Source organism: Microtus oregoni, unplaced genomic scaffold, assembly GCF_018167655.1.
Source record: "Microtus oregoni isolate MIOR12 unplaced genomic scaffold, Mior012 000001F_ref0000356, whole genome shotgun sequence".
NCBI classification, from domain to species: domain Eukaryota; kingdom Metazoa; phylum Chordata; class Mammalia; order Rodentia; family Cricetidae; genus Microtus; species Microtus oregoni.
The window spans coordinates 79027760-79050746 of record NW_024543060.1 but is presented as its reverse complement, the minus strand read 5'-3'; the positions used below and the strand labels follow the sequence as shown (position 1 = coordinate 79050746).

General features: G+C 35.1%; 1 protein-coding gene and 1 non-coding gene across 3 annotated transcripts in view; one reads left to right on the top strand and one right to left on the bottom strand.

Moving 5' to 3' along the window:
* Window positions 1-22987, top strand: part of Mgat4c (MGAT4 family member C) — a 497836-nt gene that overhangs the window by 126437 nt on the left and 348412 nt on the right. The gene's annotated exons all lie outside the window — the stretch shown is intronic.
* On the bottom strand, window positions 1299-1424 carry LOC121464826. Its single transcript, XR_005976569.1, has one exon. It is a non-coding gene; the product is annotated as a U6atac minor spliceosomal RNA (small nuclear RNA).

Here is a 22987-nt window from a genome sequence, read left to right as displayed (position 1 = left end):
ATGACTCCCACATCAAGTTCTTTGTCTTAGTCTCAGAGGGCTCTTCTGTTCCCTGCCTGTATTATGGTGTAGACATATTCTTCAGAGTGAACTTTTCTAGCTCCTTCTAAGTTGCAAGACTTTCCTCTCACAATGTTACTCATATTCAAATTTCAAGACTTTTATTTTCTTAAACAGTTTTATTTTATTTTATTTTATTTTTTTATTTTTGAGACAGGGTTTCTCCGTAGCTTTTGGTCCCTGTCCTGGAACTAGCTCTTGTAGACAAGGCTGGCCTTGAACACACAGAGATCTGCCTGCCTCTGACTCCTGAGTGTGCTGGGATTAAAGGCGTGGGCCACCACCGCCCAGCGACATTTTATTTTTATTTATTTTTTTTTTGAAAAGAAAAATTTCTGCCTCCTTCCAGCCTCCCATTTCCCTCCCCCTCCTCCCACCCTTCTCTCCCTCCCCCCACCCTTCTCCCCCTCCCCCCACTCCTCTCCCAGTCCCTCTCCAGTCTGAAGAGCAGTCAGGGTTCCCTGCCCTGTGGAAAGTCCAAAGTCCCCCCCCCCCCCCTCCATCCTGGTCTAGGAAGGTGAACATCCAAACTGGCTAGGCTCCCACAAAGCCAGAACATGAAGTAGGATCAAAACCCCGTGCCATTGTCCTTGGCTTCTCAGCAGCCCTCATTGTCCACCATATTCAGGGAGTCCGGTTTTATCCCATGCTTTTTCAGTCATAGTCCAGCTGGTCTTGGTAAGCTCCCAATAGATCAGCCCCACTGTCTCAGTGGGTGGGTGCACCCCTTGTGGTCCTTCCTGACTTCTTTGCTCATGTTCTCCCTCCTTCTGCTCCTCATTGGGACCTTGGGAGCTCAGACCAGTGTTCCAGTGTGGGTCTCTGTCTCTATCTCTATCCATCGCCAGATGAAGATTCTATGGTGATATGCAAGATATTCATCAGTATGGCTATAGGACAGGGTCATTTCAGGTTCCCTATCCTCAGCTGCCCCAGGAGCTAACTGGGGACATCGCCCTGGGCACCTGGGAGCCCCTCTAGGTCCAAGTCTCTTGTCAACCCTAAGATTGCTCCCTTAGTTAAGATATGTGCTTCCCTGCAAAAACAGTGGTTAGGGGCTGGAGAGATGGCTCAGCGGTTAAGAGCATTGCCTGCTCTTCCAAAGGTCCTGAGTTCAATTCCCAGCAACCACATGGTGGCTCACAACCATCTGTAATGAGGTCTGGTGCCCTCTTCTGGCCTGCAAGCATACACAGAGAAAGAATATTGTATACATAATAAATAATAAATATTTAAAAAAAAAACAGTGGTTAGATGCCACGAAGTAGGTGGCAATGCCTTAACCATATGCGTGTTGTTAGGCCCCAGGGCCTCTTCTGTCCTTATCAAGAAGAGTGCTAACCTTCTCTCCTTTCATACAACACGACTTTTATTTTCTTAATGGTGGTAAGCAACCTTCATAATTTAACTGCTGCGATTTCAGGTACATAAGAAAGGATTAAATAAAACAATATCTTTATACTAAAGCCCAGTGTCACATGTTTGAATAATACAAATGTGTTTATTGTTTGTTAGCTTTGTTTTGTATATTTTTTTCTGGCTTACCATTAGTCTACAAACCAGTTAATGAGATTTTTGTGTTAAACATTTTGTTATTTTATGGTAGAGGAGAAGAAAAAAATGGTTTGTTTTAGCTCATTTCATTCCAAATATTTAGCCAGTTATGTCAGCCTAGTTCAGTTCATATGTAGAAACAGTTTGCAACATAAGAATGAATACTATATCTTTTAGAATTAATATCCAATACTGTTGTAACCTAATAAGAAAATTTGTGTTGCTGATTGCTTAAATTCTTTAATATGTGATGCTATTTTTCAGTTACCAATTGTTGAGAGCAGAATAGAAGTAAAACATTGTGAAAGAAACTTCAGTGATCTAGAAGTAAAAGACTTCTCTCCCTTGTCTCATGCCCTAACATGGATTTCTCTAGTAATACCAAAAGATTGACAGACATGTGTACACCTATGTTTATTCTCTCTCCATGCACTTTTGTATGTACGAAGCTGTTTTTGATTTTCGAGTACAGTGCTGTTATTGAACATGGAGGAAAGAAAAAGATTGGACCGAGATACTGTCAAGTCCAATAAAATTGAGTTCACTCAAAAAGCAGACAGCTTCAGGACTAAATGGGCACTAGGTTTCTGTGAAGTGAGGATGTTTTCTAAAGGATTACTGCTGTCTAAAATGTTTTCAGAAGATCAAAACTGAAAAGATGTGTCAGTAGTTAGCAATATTTTGTGAAGTTTCTTTACAAATGTCAACGTTGGCTGTTGTCTATAAACTGTGCATACCAGTATATAGATGAAGTATATAAGCAACAAGTATGTATTTGAAGTATTTAAGAAATAAATAATACATTTTACCTTTTTTAAGTTTAGTTTTTTTTCACTTGTTGAAAATAAATTAATTTCATCTGCCATATTCTGATTAAGCTATCTCTCCCTCTACTCTTTCTAGTTTCACACCAACTCCCCTTCTATCTGTACCCAATCCTTTCTGTCTCTCATTAGAAAACCAAGGGGCTTCTAAAATATAATATATTATATTATATTATTATATATTATATAATATATTACAGTATATAATATAAAATAATTATAATATGATATATTATGACCAAATAAAAACAAAAGCATAAGAATAGGACAAAATAAGGAAGTAAACCCAAGAAAACCACAAGGAAAGATAGATGGAGAGACCCATTGATTGACACTTTCAGTAATCACATAAAAACACTAAACTAATCTGCGGTCATAACATACGGCCATTTTCACATCCATCAAGTGTGTCTTGAATCAAATCTGGTGTTGGTTGGTTATATCACCAAGCTTTGTGACACCATTGGACTAGCATATTTTATGTATAGGACACTATTGCAGATCAAAATGTTTGTGGCTGTGTTGGTGGTATATTTCCTCTTTGGTAGTATGCAGAGTACTTTCCAGTACCAAGAAAAATAGCTTGTAGTGTCAAGGTTCTAGTTAGGCAATAGCTCGACCTCTCAGCGTTCAATGAACTACCTAGGTGTTGTCTTCTTCATGAGGCCTCACTGTTAGTTACTGCAATCAAACTCTAACCCTGGCAACAGCTTGGGTTGTTTGGGAATTCTCCCTGGATTATTATATGTGATTGATTTTGAAGAGCTAGAAGATTACAAAATTGTAACGGTTTTTATGGGCCTGGAAACTATATAATTGAAAGGGTATGTTTTATGCATTAAAATGATTAAATTATTAATATTGCAAAAGTTATATAGGTTTTAGGACCAGGAAAATGCCACAAGCAGTTGGCTGTGACAAATCTGCTAAGAGGCAGTCTATGAATCTTACCAGTACTTTTAAAATTATATAAATATATAATTATATTAAAAAATATATATATTTGTCTGTTTGAACAAACATTGGTATTTAACCAGCCCCAACTTTATTCATTATGCTGATATTTATTCTTTCCCGATTAATTTTATAATCTGAATATATAAATAAATTCCAGCTTGTTATTCTTTAATATTGTTTACTCTTGATCAAGTGATACTTAAACCACAGTACCTTTGATATATTTTTCTTTCATTTGTTTTTCCTTTGCCACACTCTGACTATTACATATCTAGAACCAATTCAAATTGCTATACAATTACAAATGAACAAACAATTGTAACACAGAAAATCATTTAAAAATATCAGCCATGGAGATTGTCACAGGCATGTATCACATATTTTTCACTTATCACATTTTTTTCACACAATTGAGCTTAATGAACGTTTCCTGAGTTAATCCATGCTACCGTTAACTTTTTCCTGTTTTAATCAAACCTTTGTTATTTTTTATTAAATTAAATAGCTATAACTTTCTAAATTCCCATATGTATGAAAAGCCACTAGATTCACATGACACATTAATTAAGGAATATTTGAAATGCTACTAAAAGTCACATAGCAGATGTTGATGTCTCTTTTCCTTTTGATTTAGATTTTTCTAAAGATAGTATGCTTGGGTCTTTTGAAACATTCTCTGGCAAAATGTTGAGAAAGGTTTTTGAGTATGTGCCTCAAAAAGTCATATTTCAAGACTATGTCTTTTGACAGCTGTGAAATAAGTGGGTAATTGCAGTGTAACTGTGAAATATGACTTCTTGTTTGTAGAGAGTGGATCTTTCATCGATTCTGACATGTATACAACAGCTTCAGTATATCCTGTTTCCTTCTAATTAGTAAAGTCTCAATATTCACTTTGTTAGATTCATCATCATGTCTTCTCAAACAATGAAATAAGATGATTAAATATACCAAATGAAGTAAAATGGAACAGCATACGTTCTTTTGCTGTTATATACTGTGAGATATTCTTTTTCTCTGCATAATACATGTGGGAGCATCTGCTTTCCAGTCTACTCATTTGTCTGTTTCTCTCTTCTGATAGAAAAACAAAAGAGAAGTGAGTGGTATATAATTTATAACTAGATAGATGAACAGAAACATATATTCAAGAGTTCTTGCTTTATATTAAGATTATTTTGCTTACAGAAATTTTTACTGACTACTGTATGGTATACCATAGCTGGAAAACTTATCTTCATATAGTAACTAAAACACTTTTAATTTTCCCAAAGGAATTGAAATATAGATATGTAAGTTAGAAGATCAGAAAAGATCATACAAATCATTTACTGGAAGAGTATAAAATTTATCCTTTTAGAGAAAAAAGTGAATTTGGATGTAAATCATTCAATAATAAGTTTAATCATTTCATCATGAAGCAATTAAAATGTCATTGACTCACAGTTTCTAATTCACTTAATAAGCACTTTAGAATGTATAACATTAATTTTGGGCAACAAATTTTATAGTTATAGGAGAGTTGTTTATAATTATAACAAAATAAATGATAAGAATTTTATGAGCTGAATTTACAAGTTTTCATCTCTAAATTAAGAAAGACTGGATTTTACTTTGTGGGATATGGGATATTTACCATTTTAATTAAACAATTTTTGTAAATAATAAAATAAGTCTTCATTTTTTTGTTCTTAAAATCTAAGAGATAAGTGTACAGAAATCTCTGGTGAGATCTAAAGAGCAATAGAGACTATGTAGCAGATTGTGTAATAATTGTTTAGCCAATGTTTAAAGCTTGTGCATTGCTTTGCCTAGGAAAGAAAGGTTGAAGCTATGTGCTAATGTATAAGCCACAGAGAATAGCACACATTCAACTGTATTGTGTATTTGCTTCTCAGGGTCACTAAAGGTTACAGTGTGGGGTGTGGTACAGTAAGAGATGGGCTGACAGGAAAAGCAGATAGAAGTCTTAGAACAAGACACTCTGAAGTTTAAATGTATTCTGTCACCAAATATCACTAACACCGAGATACTCAAAGTTGCCAAAGACACTTAAACAAATACAAACTTTTTTTTCTCAAAGGTTTTCCACATAGATACAAATCCAGATCTGCTTGACTGATTGATTTTGAAATCAATATAATGCTAGCATGCAGCCAGTAATTCTTCATTCTCAACTTCACAAGTTAGGGGATTCCAGATTGCCTGACTATGCCAATCTCATAAATTAGATTCTTAAAATTATCAAATAATTTGAAATTTTATATGTACCAAACTATCATAATAAGACAGAAATTTTAAATAGTACCTAAAATATTGACATATTTCACAGCAAACTGTATAACCTAACCAGCTAAATTATATAGAATATTATGTAGCTTTTATTAAAGTAAAATCCAGTGTTTTTAACCTTGGTCATTTTTACAGGTTATAAGATAGAATCTTAGAGTTGGTTTGATTTGCATTTCTCTGAAAACTAAGCATGTTGAACACTTCCTTAAGTGAGACATATATATTACACCCCTGTCAAGGTTTAAGGAATATCATTGAAGAGAAAGGAAGTAGAAAGACCATAAGATTTGGAGCAAGCAGAGGTGGAATGCTATGAAATGTTGTCTCATAAACGACATGTTTATCTCACTCATAAACCTGTAGAAGACCTACACAAGATCAAGTTGTCAAAAATTCTAGTATAGATGGTACAGACGATCCCTATGCTCCATCCCTTTTTGTGGAGCTATTTTCAATAAATAGTTGCTGGAGGAGGGAGAATTCACACTGCAGTGGAAGGCTCCCTACCAAGGAACAAATGGTCAGAATCCATTGAGCTTAGTGGCAATCAAAAAATATTTAAAGAAAAGATATAAAGTTGGGCTGGAAGCATAATGCATGGTAGTGGAAAATGGAGGATGAAGGCTAAATATAAGAATTTTTATTGTATATAAATATGACACTCTTACATTAAAATTTAAGAAAATATTTTGTATAAGAGCATATGTTAATAAAAATAAAGGATCGCAAGCCCCACCCCGAAAGAGCATTATTTTCTGTTAGCAACCATTACTATTCTAGCTAATGGGATGACAGCATTACTGGAGAAAGCTGATGGCCAAGGGAGGAGGAGTACTGAGTAGGAAAGCATCATAAATTGATAGAGTTGGCCCATAAATATTATAAAGGGCAAATTAGTCAAATGACCAGAACACATTAAACTGACATATGTTCCTGAAGGTCTGTCACTCCTGTGATCATCATGTTTCATAAAGAAGCACAATACTTGGGGGGGGGGACTATTGAAATATGAAAATTTGGTTTTATTCATACTATTTACACTTTTAATGTTTTGCTGTGGTTGTCCCATAAGTAAGATGGTGATGAGAACAGGCTCCAATGTTCAAAGTACTTACCCTACCGCCTCTATATGTATATTTTCAAAATCTCCTGCCACGTTCTCTCTAAAATGATGCACTTACAGATTTCGCCTAACTTTTTTATGAATATAGCAAACCAGTGGGCATAGCTTCCATTTCCAACCTATGTATTATGCCTGTGAAGTTCTAGGCAAGTCTCCACTCAGGTGTTCTATGTTTACCATGGAGAAAATTCCCGGTTCTAAGCATTTTTGAACATGATCTTTACCCTTGTTTTTCTATTCTTTATGCATAATAGCAAGCCAGCATTGCAGTCGGAAAGGGAGAGTCACCTACTCCTGCTGGCGCTCTTCCTTTTCCTATCACAGGTGTTTCTGACAATAAATCTGGCAATCTTCTAATTTTTCCCAGATGCATCCTTCTTACTCAGTGGTCACAGTCAAGAAACTGGGCAATATTATTTAATGCCATGTTTGGAACGACAGGATGGCTCCGTGGGAAAAGTAACTTGCTGCCAAGCAAGGTTATTACCGCAAGGTCTTCAACCTGAGCAAACATGCCATGACATGTGCACCTATACATACACCCATGCAAATACAAAGAAGAAATGAAAATACAAAATTGAACTGATGTATCATATAAATACACGCTTAGCATTTTATAGCACAGAACATTCATTCCTTCAAAGTAGAGACCACCTAGCCTTTTACTCAGATCTTTCGAGTTCTCATCTCTATCTTCTTCAAGCCAGGAGACTGTACTTTTTTTTTTTTTTGAAGAAGTACGGAAGTTCATTTCTCACTGTGATATTTCAAGAGCACTTCAACTTCCTTTCATCAAGCTCTTAAAAGTTAACATCCCTCTTCAGCGCAACAATTCTCACTACGCCCTCAACCCTCAATCACCTTCACAAAGCTTTTTAGATTAATCACAAATTGTAGTGTTAGTTTCCTATTACATAATTTTGGGTTCTGATGGGGTAAACATTTCTATGCTTTACTTGGTTGGTAAATTCTAAAGCATTTTATGTCAAAAATAATTGAAAAATGTCCTTCAGATATCTTCTTGTTTGACATCTGTACCCAATAACAGGTTTCAAATAAGTAATTGAGAATAATATATTTTGACAACTGTGGTAACCCCATCACCTATAAATTCTCGATCCATGGGTTACAAAAACAATGTCATATTTGCAGCATGAAAGTGATTTGGATGTTGAGACTACATTCTATTTCAATTGTTTTGTGTGAAGGTCTAATGTTGAAGAACATTCTCCCTCTGACCATTTTTGATACTAAGTTAATTGTAAGAAATGTAGCTCTATATATGTATCCAAAATTTTGTTGTTTAGCAATCTGTGAAACCTCTTTGAGTAAATGGTAATTTTAACAATTATAGAAAGCTTTGTATTTTAACTATGCTCACTTACTTAAAGTGTGGCTTTACTATCTGATGTATCTTTTTGGAAAATAGATCAAGAATTCAATATCAGCTTTCTAAAAACCTTTTTCTCATCTACAAATGAATTTTATCTAACAGCATAGGATTTTAAATATTCCTTTAAATGTGCCAGATAAATAACAATTTATTATACAGTGAATCCAGCTTCTACTATTATTGTGAGGATCCAAGAATAGCTGAAATTTAGAATCTATTGTGTGCCTAAGGAAATGTTACACCACTTACAACTCTTAACTAATATTGTCTTCATCTTCAACTTCAAACCACCAAAATCTTCTCCATCAAAATGGTGGAGAACTTTACTTAATTATTATTTTGTCTTTATATCCATTTTGCCATTTTTCTCATGTTTTCTATCAAGATTTAGCTATGTAACCATTTATCTTTACACAACATATTGGACAATAGAATTTTTAGTGTTTACGCAAGTAATATGCCAGACTTTATTTACATAAATTAACTTTACTGAGAGCAATTTTTTCTTGGCTCTCTTTTCTAATTTTCAATGTAGTAATTTTAGCTAATTCCTCATAGAAGAGTCATAATCAATACCTAACCCTAAGATACCAAAGAAATATATTTAAAACAAGTAAAGATAACTAGACAGGAAACACAATATGATGTAAAAAATTATAATGTGTTCATTAATTCCATTATTATAACTTACACTTAAGGAGCTTTCAAATGATCGTGGAATTCTCAAAGTATTATCATTATTCTGAAGATATAGGACAGTCCAGCCATTCACCTTTACCCTAGGTTTTCATTCTTTCATCATTTATTCATCCATTCATCACAAAATAACATATAACATAAAATAAAAATTATTAAATCAAAGTTGAGCAAGACAAGCCAACAGAAGATTAAGAGTCCAAAAGAAGACCTAGTAGTCAGAGATCCATTCATTCTTATTCTCCAGAATACTGTAAAAATCATTAAATTCAAAGCCATATCATATATGCAGAGGACATTATAAAAAACAGGTGTAGGTCCTGTGACATGGCTTCAGTCTCTGTGAGTTCATAGGAGCTTTGCTAATGTTGATTTAAAGAACCATGTCTTTTGGATTCCTCTATCCTCTCTGACTCTTACATTCTTCCCCAGCATTCTCTAAGCTCTAAGAGAAGGGATTACATATTGATATCCCAATAGGACTAAGTGTTCCAAGGTCCCTCACTCTCTGACTGTGTTTCTCTCTGTTTATTCCCATCTGCTGCAAGAGGAAGCTCCTCTGATGATGGCTCAACAAGGCACTGATCTTTCAATGGAACAGAATATCATTTGAAGTTATTTCACCACTGCATTTTTTCTTTTGTTTCAGACCAGTATTATTTGGCTCTAGTTTAGGGCCCTGAGTTATCTCGTCTCAGGTTCTTGCTCAATAAAACCATCAAGTAAATGTTCAGTCTCATGAAGGGGACTATAAATCAGTTATTTCCACAATCTTTGTCCCACCATTGCATTAGCATATCTGGAAGGCAGGAGACCATGTAGACAAAGACTTTGTGGCGAGCTTGGTGTTTTTATTTCTCTTTTCAAAGTATGAAAGGTCAGTTTCTGTGCCAAAGAAGCTGGATCATAGACGTTAGGCTCTGTGTAAGCATCTATTCGACATCTCTATTTTTAATAATCTTTATAGGTGTGGCTTACAGCAGTGGAGTCTTCTTGTTCATTTTGTGCAGAGCAGCCTATATTTCTTGGTAGCAGCCAAGTTTGTTGGAGGATTTCTGTAGGTCCTCTATGACCAACAACTGATTTGGATGAGACCCAATCCTTGTACTGGAAGCTTTGTTTGGTGATAAGATGTATCCATTTGGTACTTCCACACTGTTTGATATCATTCAGATAGCTCTTGTATATGTATATAGCTTAGTAAGTTTGTACTGTATTGATTTTCCATTTCTACAGTCAAATACCCCCTAATTTTAGCTGTCTCTTCCTGTATTCCCTCCTACTACCCTTCCTTTAGTCCCCCTCCCCAATTGTCCATTCTATCAAGCCCATTTATCCATAGATATCTATTCTATTGCCCTGCCCTAATGACATCTATCTGGTTCCCTATTCTTTACCTACCTTGGTTTTATGGATTGTGGCTTGTTTATTATTAACTTAAACAGCTACTAGTCACATATAACCAAATTCAGAAGATCACTGTTTTCTTTTATTTTATCATGGAATTATATTTCCTAAAGATGTCCCATGCAAATTAGATTAGTGCCTGGTGTTAGTACATGTTGTTTTTATTTTATTTTATGAATACAAAGGGGGGGGGTTAAGGATTTATGAAATGACTTAGTATGTAATGGCAATTACCAGGAAGTCTGGGGACCTGGGTTAATTCCTGGTGGTATAAGGAGGAATCCAATTGTGGCATGCTTTCCTCTGTCCTCCGCATGTGCCGTGTAGCAAACACTCTTGCTACTGTACAATTATTTAACACATAAAGCTAAAGATAAATCTTTCAGCTAATATTTCTTCTTAGTTTTTCATAGTACAAACTTATATGCCATGGGTGGTAGTCACTTTAGTTTAGAAAGTTTTATTTTTAAAGGAGATAATTTATGAAACTGTAGCTCAGTGCTAGTGCTGACCTAGCATGCACAAGGTCATATATTTGACATCAGAACTGAAAATAATAACAACCAAATGAAGAGCTCAATTGCATTTTCCCATGGATAGCAGAATGTTTATGAATTTCTCTTTTCTCCAAGTCTTGCTTTTTACAGCTTCATCATCTTAAAAACTCAACATATTTTAGTTGAAGCATATCATATGCTTACTAAAGTATAGAAGATAAATGTCATCATCTAACAGAAGCACGAAAGCATTGGATAGGCTATTGAAACATGTTTAAATCTGCTAAATATCCAAATACTGATGCTTATGTTTTAATGTGAGAAATAGCCAAAATCTACGGTGTACACCGGGTCCCATTTATTTACAGGGAAATTTGCAAAGACACCCTGTGTTAGAGCAGTCTCCAAGTATGCAGATGTCTGTGCCAAAACATTTGTTTTCTCTATGGTAATGTGGCCTTTTTCTAGCTAGCAATCCTAGGCGTTGTTTGCTTTGATCAAGTAACACTGAATCACTGAATCCCAATGAGGACAATGACTCTTAAAGATACGTCTTGTTAAGATGAACATTCAGAGGTAACAGGAACAGCTGTGTTTTCTGAGTGAGCTAACAGGGACTCGCGCTATGAAACTCTCAATCAGCAGAGCAAGATGTTCATTGTCTTCCAGCTCAGGAGAGGGAACCACACAAGCCAAATGATGTCCCAAATGTCTGCTGCTTTGTGTCGTTCATTTAGATTTACAAAGGAATGGCAAACTAGAATAGAAATCTGTCTTTTTTTCATTATTTTACAAAATATACATGTGGTAGAGCAATTAAATGATACAAAACAAAATCACAAACTTTTAAGAGTAGAAGTGTTCTGATCTTATTAAAATTCTAATAATTTAGAGATTCATGCATTTAGATATATGTGTGTATTCATATTTCACTGATACCAGTATATAGTAGCAGGATCCATTTACTATATAATTGTCACATGTGCTCCTTCTCATAGCCCATAATTTTGATGTCAGGATACCCTGTCTATCCCAAGAACTTCAAAATGTAGTGTGATTAAGTGGATGTAGCTTCTCCAAATTTTTCTATTGTTTGCTGGAGACAGAGTCCTGTAGGTTTTCATTTATAGAGAAGTTTCTGCAGTTATCTAACATATCCAAAAGTTTTTAACATCTTTTATTTTTCTGGATGGATACCTTTAATGAAACATCTATATTACTTTCAACGTAATAAATGCCAGGCAGCAAAACACTGATGGAATGAAATTACAAACAGAAACTTGAGTCAACTAGAGAAACAGGCCTCTCAAAATAGCCAATGACTAGAAACATTTTAATTACTCACCAGATGTATACTATTTACTTTACAATGTGAATATATTTGAACATCACCTAGCAAAGCTATTAGAAGACATTGTTTTAATGACATGTTTGTAGATTAAGCAGGGTGAGGTATTAGCTTTGTTAATGAAATAGTGAAATTGTCCTTTTAGAAAAATCACTACAGAAATACTACTTAGGTCCATTTAGAGAATGTTAAAGAAAATGACTTTCCTTGATATCTTACACGATTGCCATGGTAAAGATGTATAAATAATTACATAAGGTTAGTCCCGTATTTATAAGAAAAGACTCTTCCGGTGAATTTACCTGTATAATTAGGGAGAAAAATGGCTGTCCTTCTGAAATCTTGAAAAATATGTCTTCCCTATGTTTTAGAGAAAAATGAATAATTTTTAATTCATGACGTATATCATTTGTTTATGCTTTGTCATGAATGCGAGGAAGATTATAGTTTGAATTATTTAAAGGGGTATTTATTTCTGTGAATACCTGTATTCATACCTGAAGTTGTTGTATACCTTTTATTTCCTAATGAAACAAATAATCACATATTGAAGATATCATAAATCTAAATAATATATATTTTAATTTTCTGACTAAGGAAAGGATAAGAGACATTTTAAGGCCCATATATACAAATAATTAAGAAATATTAAGGTAAATAATTTCACAGTAACATCTACACAATTGTCATAAGACTTTCATAGGGGCAATTGTTATCTATATTGTGTATCGATAACATTCTTTGCGAATTAATAATATTTACATTATTTATCATTGAAAAGTACAATATAGTATATTTAGTTATGAAAAGATATTTTCTGTCAACAAAAATCTTCACTATTTTACAAATAAGAAATCTTTTATTTTTAAATCATTGTTTCCGTATCCTGTAATGAATAATATAGGTGTAGGGTTTGCTATTACTTTAAATTTCTAAGATGTTTAAAAATCAAGAATGTGCTTATTTCAAATAAAAGGCATTAGTCATAACAGTTTTGGCTTGAAAACATACTGAATTCAGTTATAGCATCTTTATTAGACAAAGATGAAGATGAAGTTGAGGTGAAAATTTATAAATTGATATTTTGTATTAAAAACCTTTGCATAATCAATATAGTTTTGAAGGATTATTTCAATCTTGGTAGCCAGAAAATGAATGTGCACTCTCCATTTACAATAGAATAAACATATATTACAACTGGAGTTTATTAAGTTGGCTTATACTGTACCTGTACTGTATGTAGGCTGTGTCATCTGACAATGCTAAGGAGGAAGCTACATTCCAGAGAGAAATAGAATACAGTAGCCTTTCTGTTCAGTCCCCAGAGCTGGCTAGATGATTCACCAACCCTGTTCTGGCAATAGAGATCTGGTGAGGGAAAATTTCTGGAGACCCATGAGATTTTAGTCCAAGTTGAAAGGCTTTAGAATCTGGTTTCCCATGTTTGAAAGGATTACAGCACCAGAAACAACAAGGGAATTTCAATTTTCATCTGAGTGACAAGACAGGAAGACAAGCAACAAAAACAGACCCCTGCTTTGACTTAATACATCTTTCTATTAGGGTTACGGCTGGTTGTTGAGTATTGGGATGAGTATTCCTCCTTCACTCAATCCTTACACAAATAAAAAATAAAACAACTTCACAGAGCACCCAGAAGACACATCCCTATGATATAAAACAAATATATAACAATTGTCATCACACTGTTCGTTATTGTTAGATGGGTGTGTTCCTATTATTAAGAAGTCATCATTAACCAAGTATGATGCCTTATGAATTTATTTTAAAGATGATTTGTCTTACAAGGATCGTGATGAGATTTAATCCTTGGTACCAAAGAACATTATAGGCAGATATCAGCAAGTAAAATGAAGAGAAATGGAACAACCGGGACCCCAGCACTGCACTGAATAAGAAGTTATTTTTAAATGATCACCAGTTTGTTATTATATTCATAGAATTTTGAGAAACACAGACCAAGAAGGTAGTAACCAAGGGGAAAGAATCTGAGTGAGTGATGACCACATTATATCAGGTACCTGGGGCCATCTGTACGGAGTAGACTCCTGAAAAGCAGCTGAAGAAGGGAAATGCTTTTTCTTGTTGGCAGGTTTTCCCCAGGATTTACTTGATATGAAGACATTCTTTTGCATCAGGTTTTATGATCTCTGAGTATTAAAGAGTCAAGAATAAAGAATCACACACCTGGCTTGACAGAGTGAAAATCTCTAGAAACCCACTCCCAGGGAAATGGATGGGTATTATAAAATAAAACTTGTAAGCACTTAAATCCAACAATGTTAAGCCAGACAGCAAATAAAGTGACATTCATGTTTTAAAGTCTGCTGACACCTGTACTGTTGACACTGTAAATTTGGTTGTGAGTCTAAGTCATTTGAATAGAGACAGACATTATGTCTATTAGACTCAGATTAAAGAGCTGAAAAATTCCATCCTTAGTAATAGAGCCAACATTTTGATATTCCTTGAACCTTCATTTGCTGGACCAATCATGTTTTCCATCACTGCTTCCTATCCTGCCATTGGTTCATCATGCTGTGACTAACTATGATGAAGTCCAATGTGTAGGTGGAGACTTCTTTGTATACACAGTCCCTATGCTGACAAAATCCTAAAGTTGTGTGAACCGCTGCTGGATTCACAGGTTTTGTGCCTGTTGTTCTGTTTGCTTTTCCTGAATAGGTCTCATGATAAGAGAAGCAAATCAGGCACACCGGAAACTGATGCTTCTTTTATTCACAGATCCTCAGCTGATAAAGTGGTTATGACATTGTGAGAGAAGCTTACCTTTGACCCTATCTCTAGCACCAGCGTTATGATTCTGAAGTGATGTCTTATTGAGAATGGGCACACCAAGAAGACACCTGAAGTGCTTACCAACTGCACCTAAGTAGCAACGATGGAACATTTCTTCCAACTGTAGCACATTTTATATTCATTCATAAGGAAAAGTCATGTATTCAATCAAAGAAATATATCTCATTCTACTTAAAAGAAGAAAAATCATTTTAAAATGTGTGCCAATCAGAGTGGAGTGGAACTGGAAATCAGTAACAGAAAGTAATTTGGGAAGCCATGAAAATACTCTAGTATGCAGATACTCTAGAGTACAAAGAACATATCACAAGGCTGTTATAAAATACTTTCATATGAATTAAAGTGAGACTTGCACCCTAAGTTAGATGAGGTTTATAAGAGGACCGTCTTCCAAAGGTCCTGAATTCAGTTCCCAGCAACCACATATAAAGGCAATTAATTCATCAAGCAGAAGGCATAGCTTCAAATGTCTTTATGAAGAAAAAAGAATGTGGCACATCATCAAACAAAATCTCAACTCAGGGAACTTGAAAAACAACAAACTTTTGATAAAACTAGAAAATGAAGGGAAACACAAGAATTAAAGTTAAAGGCATAGAGAAAATAAAAAATACTGAAAAATTACTGAAAGATGACGATTATTAAGATGAGACATAAAAAAATTACCAAATTTTAGCTAAATTGACCCAAATATAAATCAATAAAAGAAAACAAACCAAAAACAAGGAAAAGGTTGAATGAAATTTTAACAACTATTGAAAGTGAGGCCACTTGCTGGATTTGTTGAATTTAATATTTATTATCTTTATGCATGTGTACATGTATGTCATGTATTTGTGTCTTGTATTTGGTTGCCTTGGAGTTCAGAAGCATATCCCAGATCCCCAAGAACTTCTATTACAGGTGCTTATGAAAAGTCAGATGTGGGTGGCAACTGAACTCAGGTGCTCTGGAAGAGCAACATGCGCTCGTAAACAGAACCATGTCCCCAGCCCTCGCTTGCTAAATTTGAAAGAATGAAATTGTAACAACAACAAAAAAATACTGTGAAAGCATGCATTTTAAGTTAGAAGACTTAGATTGGACAGACAACAAGTTCTTAGAGAAATAAGTACAAAAAAGAGAGGAAATTCTTAAACACAGATGTTGCTAATGAAAAGCAGAAAAAGCTGTCAATGACATTTGCAAGTGCTACTTGATTGAGACGTGATATAATTTTTAAAAAGTTTTAAAGAAATTGGGGAGATGGGGAGAGAATAGTGAGAAGGGGAGGATGGGGGGAACTTGAGGAAACGGGATGATTGGGATAAAGGAAGGTTGGATAGGGGAGCAGGGAAGCGCATATCTTAATTAAGGGAGCCATCTTAGGGTTGGCAAGAGACTTGGACCTAGAGGGGCTCCCAGGTGCCCAGGGCGATGTCCCCAATTAGTTCCTGGGGCAGCTGAGGATAGGGAACCTGAAATGACCCTATCCTATAGCCATACTGATGAACATCTTGCATATCACCATAGAACCTTCATCTGGCAATGGATGGAGATAGAGACAGAGACCCACACTGGAGCTTCGGACTGAGCTCCCAATGTCCCAATGAGGAGCAGAAGGAGGGAGAACATGAGCAAAGAAGTCAGGACCACAAGGGGTGCACCCACCCACGGAGACAGTGGAGCTGATCTATTGGAAGCTCACCAAGGCCAGTTGGACTAGGACTGAAAAAGCATGGGATAAAACCGGACTCTCTGAACATGGCAGACAATGAGAGCTGCTGAGAAGCCAAGGACAATGGCACGGGGTTTTGATCCTACTTCATGTACTGGCTTTGTGGGAGCCTAGCCAGTTTGGATGTTCACCTTCCTAGACCTGGATGGAGGGGGGAGGACTTTGGACTTTCCACAGGGCAGGGAACCCTGACTGCTCTTCAGACTGGAGAGGGAGGGGGAGAGGGGTGGGGGGAGGGGTAGAGGAGTGGGAGGAGGGGGAGGGAAATGGGAGGCTGGGAGTAGGCGGAAATTTTTTTTTTTTCAATAAAAAATAAAATTGGGAGGTTAGGTATGTTGGGGCAGTTCTGAAAACATTATGTAGTTCAATGGACAAAAAAAAGCGCATTCTAGTAATGCCACCTCTGTCTAGATCTGGAGGTAACTGTCTCTGTGTTCAGACGTAATAGTAACTCTTTTTTACCAAGCTCCCAGTTCTAGCTATGCTATCCATGTTTACGAACATAATTTGAAACTTGAAGAAAGTATATTCTAAAAAAAATGACTTTAGAATTCCTTTTGAGTAAATTTTTAATGTAAGTTTTAATATTTCTATTTCCATAGTTAAATGTGACTTCTAGAAGTTTGCTCTGGTTTAGATACAGAAAGTTACCCTCATGCCTGTAAGTTAAATGTTTGTTTTTCACCCTGTTAAAGAGAGGCTCTTAGACTTTGAGAGGTTAAGTTTATTTACTATTGGAAATGTTACAAGTTTGGCCCTAGTCAGTAGGTGCCTTTAAGAGGTAAGGTCTAGCAATCTCAGTACCAAGAATGAAAAGTAGACGTGAAGTTTATCTATAACCAGGGACATAAATATTATAAATCATTATATTGTTATAGATTGTTTTGAATTGTTTTCAAAGGAACTTTGGAAAAATACACTATTTAGGATAACGATTTAGGTAATATTTCACTAACTTTGTGAAATTATTATTTTATGTATGCATACAGGTATCTCATGTAATTTGACACCTTGTTGATTTTTTAAAATTTTTAATTCCTTTCCTCTTATCATCCATCTGTAGAGCAGGAGGGAATTTTTCTGCAAGTACCACTGCATCCAATTTAGGTTAAACTTCAGAGAATTAAATATGTCAGTCTAGTCCCCCATTTTTTTATATTGCTTTTGTTGTCATTTGGGGGGAAAGCAGGTATGGCCTTCTATACCACTGCTAACTATTCAACATGACTTTTGTGAATGTTTTTGTGAATATGGAATATACACGTGTGAGTGGTGCGAGGAGAAAAAAAAATATTACCAGGTTAGCTTTTTGTTTCTTTGTTTGTTTGTTTGTTTGTTTTTTAAGCATTGGAATTAAATCAGTTGCCGTAGGCTCACTTTTTCCAATAAGCTGTTTCCCTCATAACATTTTTCCTACAAATAAGAGATGAAAGAAATGAAGCCATCTGTAGTGAACAGAAACCAGTTAAATATTAGACGCTTGCTGAAAGTCATTGCTCTAGGGTTGGAGCAAAAAGACAGGCGCTTTGGAAAAGACAGCATAGCTATGGGAAGGAAGTCTCTTGCCTTGTGTTAGTATCTATCAGGGGGAATTACTGAAATTTCCTGACCCTTTACGTCATCCTCAGCAAATGGTTGTGATTAGTGTAAATCCACAGGGCTTACACAGTGATTACAGCTAGAGATCATTTAGAGGGTGTGTTACTGATGCAATATGCATTTGGTCTTCTTTGAATTGATTGAACCTGTACATTTTTATTCTCTTTATTAGAACAGAACACAGAAAGATCCTTAGACTACTATTAACAAATATTCAATGTAGCCATTTCCATACAGAATTTCCATGGGATAATTATGACTTTTTAAATGTTTTATAATAGGAATCTGAAGGTGCAGAAGTCTAGTCAAATTTTTTTTTTTTATTTTCTGACTTTGGACTTTGGTTTATGCTTTGGAACAATATAACTTCCAAGTAGCAATGTTTTAAACATACAGATTATTTGAATATGGTACCCTAATCTGTTTCATGTTTTGGAAACAAGTAAAAACTAGTTATACCATATACTATGAACTGAGCAAGGCTTCCAGGTGTCCACAAGACAAGGATTGTTTACTCCTCCTACAATCTACTGAAACATAAATTGAGAGAAATAATCAGGCACCAGACATTTTCCTCCTACAACTGATACATTACTCTTAGGCTAAACCTCACATATCATATTTAATTAATGTGTCTTTTGAAACTTTGGGGCATCAATTAAATATGTGATTCTTATTCTATTGGTTGTGACCCCAAAGGTACCATGTTAGATATCCTCCATATCAAATATATACATTGTGATTCATAATGATAACAAAATTACAGTTGTGAAAGAGCAATGAAATAATTTTGTATTGGGGGGTCACCACAACATGAGGAACTATATCCAAGGGCCACAGCATTAGGAAGATTAATAACTATTAATTTAAACTTAATTCATGGTAAGTTACATTTCATAAAATAATGAATGTAAGAATGTTATAGTACTTTGTTTTATACATAATATATATTTATATACCTTTACATTTTTACTATAATTCTAACAATGTACAGGAATGCTACTTTGGAGTAATTATACAATTTTCAAATAAATAGACTAATTAATTATATAGATGTCAAAAGATGTATCCCCATAAAGGAAAAGAGCCCTATATCATATCTTCTATAAAGCAAAGGTAATACATAAGGGATATATAGGTAAGTATAACTTTCCTGAGATCATTCTATTAATTAGGTTAATAAAAGAAAGAAAATGCAATAGCAGAGACTGAAAGGAAACATGATTGGCCTCGACTCAACTGTCATATTTCTGAAACAAAATTTTTACTCACAAAGACATACATATAAATCAACAGATAGGGAGTTATCATCTCTGTTTACAACACAAGTTATACTTGCTAAAACATGAAGAAAAGTGTTATGAGAAAAAGATGCAGATAATATTACCAAGAAATTAACTGAACAGAAACTGAATAGGACCAAGAAGGAAAACAGGCTTCACTACACATGGAAGGTTTGAAGACTGAAAGGAACAGTGAGATATTCTAAGTTACCTGCTAGCAGAAATCTGAAAGATTAATTATTCAGTGAAACTGGACTCCATTCCAGACTTGGCAGAACTTGTCTAACAGCATTTTAAGCATCAAAGTACACATGTCCATCGAACCAGCAAGCACATTCTGGGCCAAGATCCAATACATATTTAAGGGTCATCAGGCAGAGATAATGTGTTAAGTGAATTTTTATCGTACTATATTAGGAGTAAAAAACATAGGAAAAGGAAGATGAACATCCATCAATAGTAAGTTACTTTAAGGCATGAATCTGGGATACTATATTTAATACTAAGTTTGAGAAATCACATTATAAATCAAGAAAACAAAGGGACAGGATGGTACATTGAGGTATGATTCTTTCAGCCCTATTCTCTAGAATTTTTGTCTTGAAGGGATACTAGATTTTCTCAAAACATTGTTTTTGCATCTGTTGAAAGAATCAAATATTTTGTCTTTAGTCCATTTATATAATTTATTGTATTTATTAACTTACACAAATTGAACCATCCCTGTATCTATAAGATAAAGGTAACTATTTGTATAACATTACTACCTAATATGTGACCTGAATATTTAGTTGTTTAAACTAAGTATGAGCGGGAACATAAAACATGTAAATTTTCAGGATGCTAATGAGGCAACACTAAGATGGAAATTTTCAGATTAAACACAAATGAAGAAAAATTGCAAATACGAACCCATACCTCAGAACAAATGTATGACAAAGACCTTGTTATCTACTTAAAGTATTTACTCTGTGTGCTTTAAATCCTAAATAAAATATTAGAGACTACTATTTTTTAAAATTTTTGAATAAAGAAAAAGATGAGCATTAAATACAACTACTGAGTAAAAGTGTTATTTATTATATTTGAATAGGAAACAGTGATAAATTTGAATTTTTATGTGCCTGTAATGCTTAAATATTTAAAACTATACTTTGCACATCACTGAGGGGTACACAAATTTATGTAATGATAGCTCCACATTTTATTCATATTTTGAACTATTCGTGAAATATTTGAGAGCTCATAGTATAAACAGGATATGTTTTCAGAGAACGACTGCATTAAGCAAGTTAAACTCGCAGTGATACATTTTATTTATGATTTCGGAGTGGAACAAAGGAACAGTTAAACTTTTTAGTGCTGTCAAAGAACAGGATTAAGCTTTGAAGTGCACAGCATGGAAGCTGATGTTGGTATTTATTAGCAGATGTGTTGACCCTGATAAATGAGTTCAGCCATTCATTGCCAGATAATGCCCCTGAAATCCAGCGAGAAGAAAAATAAAGAGCTCAGACTAAAGAGAGTTTGCCTTTAAAATGGGCTGCTGTTGCCAATGGTTTTCTTTATTACTTTTGTTATTGAGAGGAAAGTCATTGAATATTTCATTTACTCTCTTTTCGGTAGATGTTTTGATAGCCTGAGTGCCCCTTTATGGGAAACTCATTTCCTCAAAAAAATATTGTAATGTAAATCTAACCGATTTGAAATCCCTGTGGTTTTTTTCTTTGTTCTCTTGTTTGTTTGTATTCTGTGTGCAATATGTAGTCCTAAAGGCATAATGCTCTTAAAAGCACAAACTTTTGGAGAACTTACAGTAGAATTATTCGGATTCTGGCTTTTTAAAATTATATATAAAGGAAACCACTGTATTTTAAAAATCGTTGTTTTTCTGTCCTGTTTTGTTTTGTAAGCCAGAGGAAATATGTCTTAGCTGGGGTTCCTATTGCTGTGATGAAACACTATGACCATAGAGCAAGCTGAGGAGGAAAGCGTGTATTGGCTTACACTTTTTACTTTACTGCTCATCATCGAAGAAAGTCAGGACTGGAACACAAATAGGACAGGAACCTGGATGCAGGAACTGCTGCAGAGGCCATGGAGGGGAGCTACTCACCAGCATACTTTCCTTGGCTTGCTCAAGCTGTTCTCTAAAAGAAACCAGGCCCTCAAGGGGCGGGGCCTCCCTCATTGGTCACTAATTAAGAAAATGTCTCCCAGGTGGATCTCACAAAAGCATTTCCTCATCCTAGGCTCCTTCCTCTTATGACTCTAGATTATCACTCAAGCTGACACACAAAACCATCCAGAACACAATACAATGCCATTTTTGTTGGGGAACAGCCTTGACAAAAGTACCTCTTGATAGGATAAAAGCATGGGGATTTAGAAATATAGTAAAGAATATAAAGACATGAATGAAAGTAATAAAACAGAGAATTATATAGGAATAGTATTGGGAGGGGATTCCAGTGCGTACTAAAATTCACCCGAATTTAATTTCCAACTGCTTAAAATACCGCTTAAAGGACAAAAAGCTACATTAACATGATACAAAGAAATGAACATATCATTTGATGGTCACAGGCTATATTCTGTTGCTAGAATCAAACAAGTCTTACACCTTCCACCAAAACATTCTGTAGGCAAACCATTCCCTGAGTGGAATTGAAAGTTATCTCCTTAAGGTGTTGCTAGAGGGCTAGAGGTCACTTGTTTCTTTCCCAGCTGCCCAGTAGCTCAGACCCAAAATAACCACACAGAAGCTATATTATTTAAATGTTTTTTAAATTAATTCTTATAACATTGCACTCAGGGTATCCTGATCATATTTATCTCCCTAACATCCTCCCTTACATTTTTCCCTAAAATACATATATATTCTTTGTTTGTATTCTGTGAGTGATTTGTAATCCTAAAGACATAATGATGATGATGATGATGATGATTATTATTATTATTATATAACTGAAATTTTACATACCAATCCTGGTTCTTACTCCTTCCACCCTATGCCCCCGAGCTAATTCTTATTCTCAGAGTGGGTAAAGCTTCCCAATGGGAGTCAAGAAAGTCTAGCACATCACTTTGAGGGAGGAACAAGGATCTCTGCATCTGCTTCCATCAGTTGACTGATGAAGGTTCTATAATGAAAATTAAGGTAGTAATCAATGTGATTACAGGGGAAGGCCAATTCAGGAACCCTTTTGCACCATTGCTTATGGTCTTAGCTAGGGTTATCCTTGTGGATATCTGTAAATTTCCCAATTGCCAGGTTTCTTGCTAGCTCCATAATAGGTCCCTAGTTCAAGATATTTCTGTCCCTGTTCTCCTTCACTGTCCTTCCCCGATCTTGACCATTATATTCTCCTTTCCACATCCTTTTCTTCTCTACTT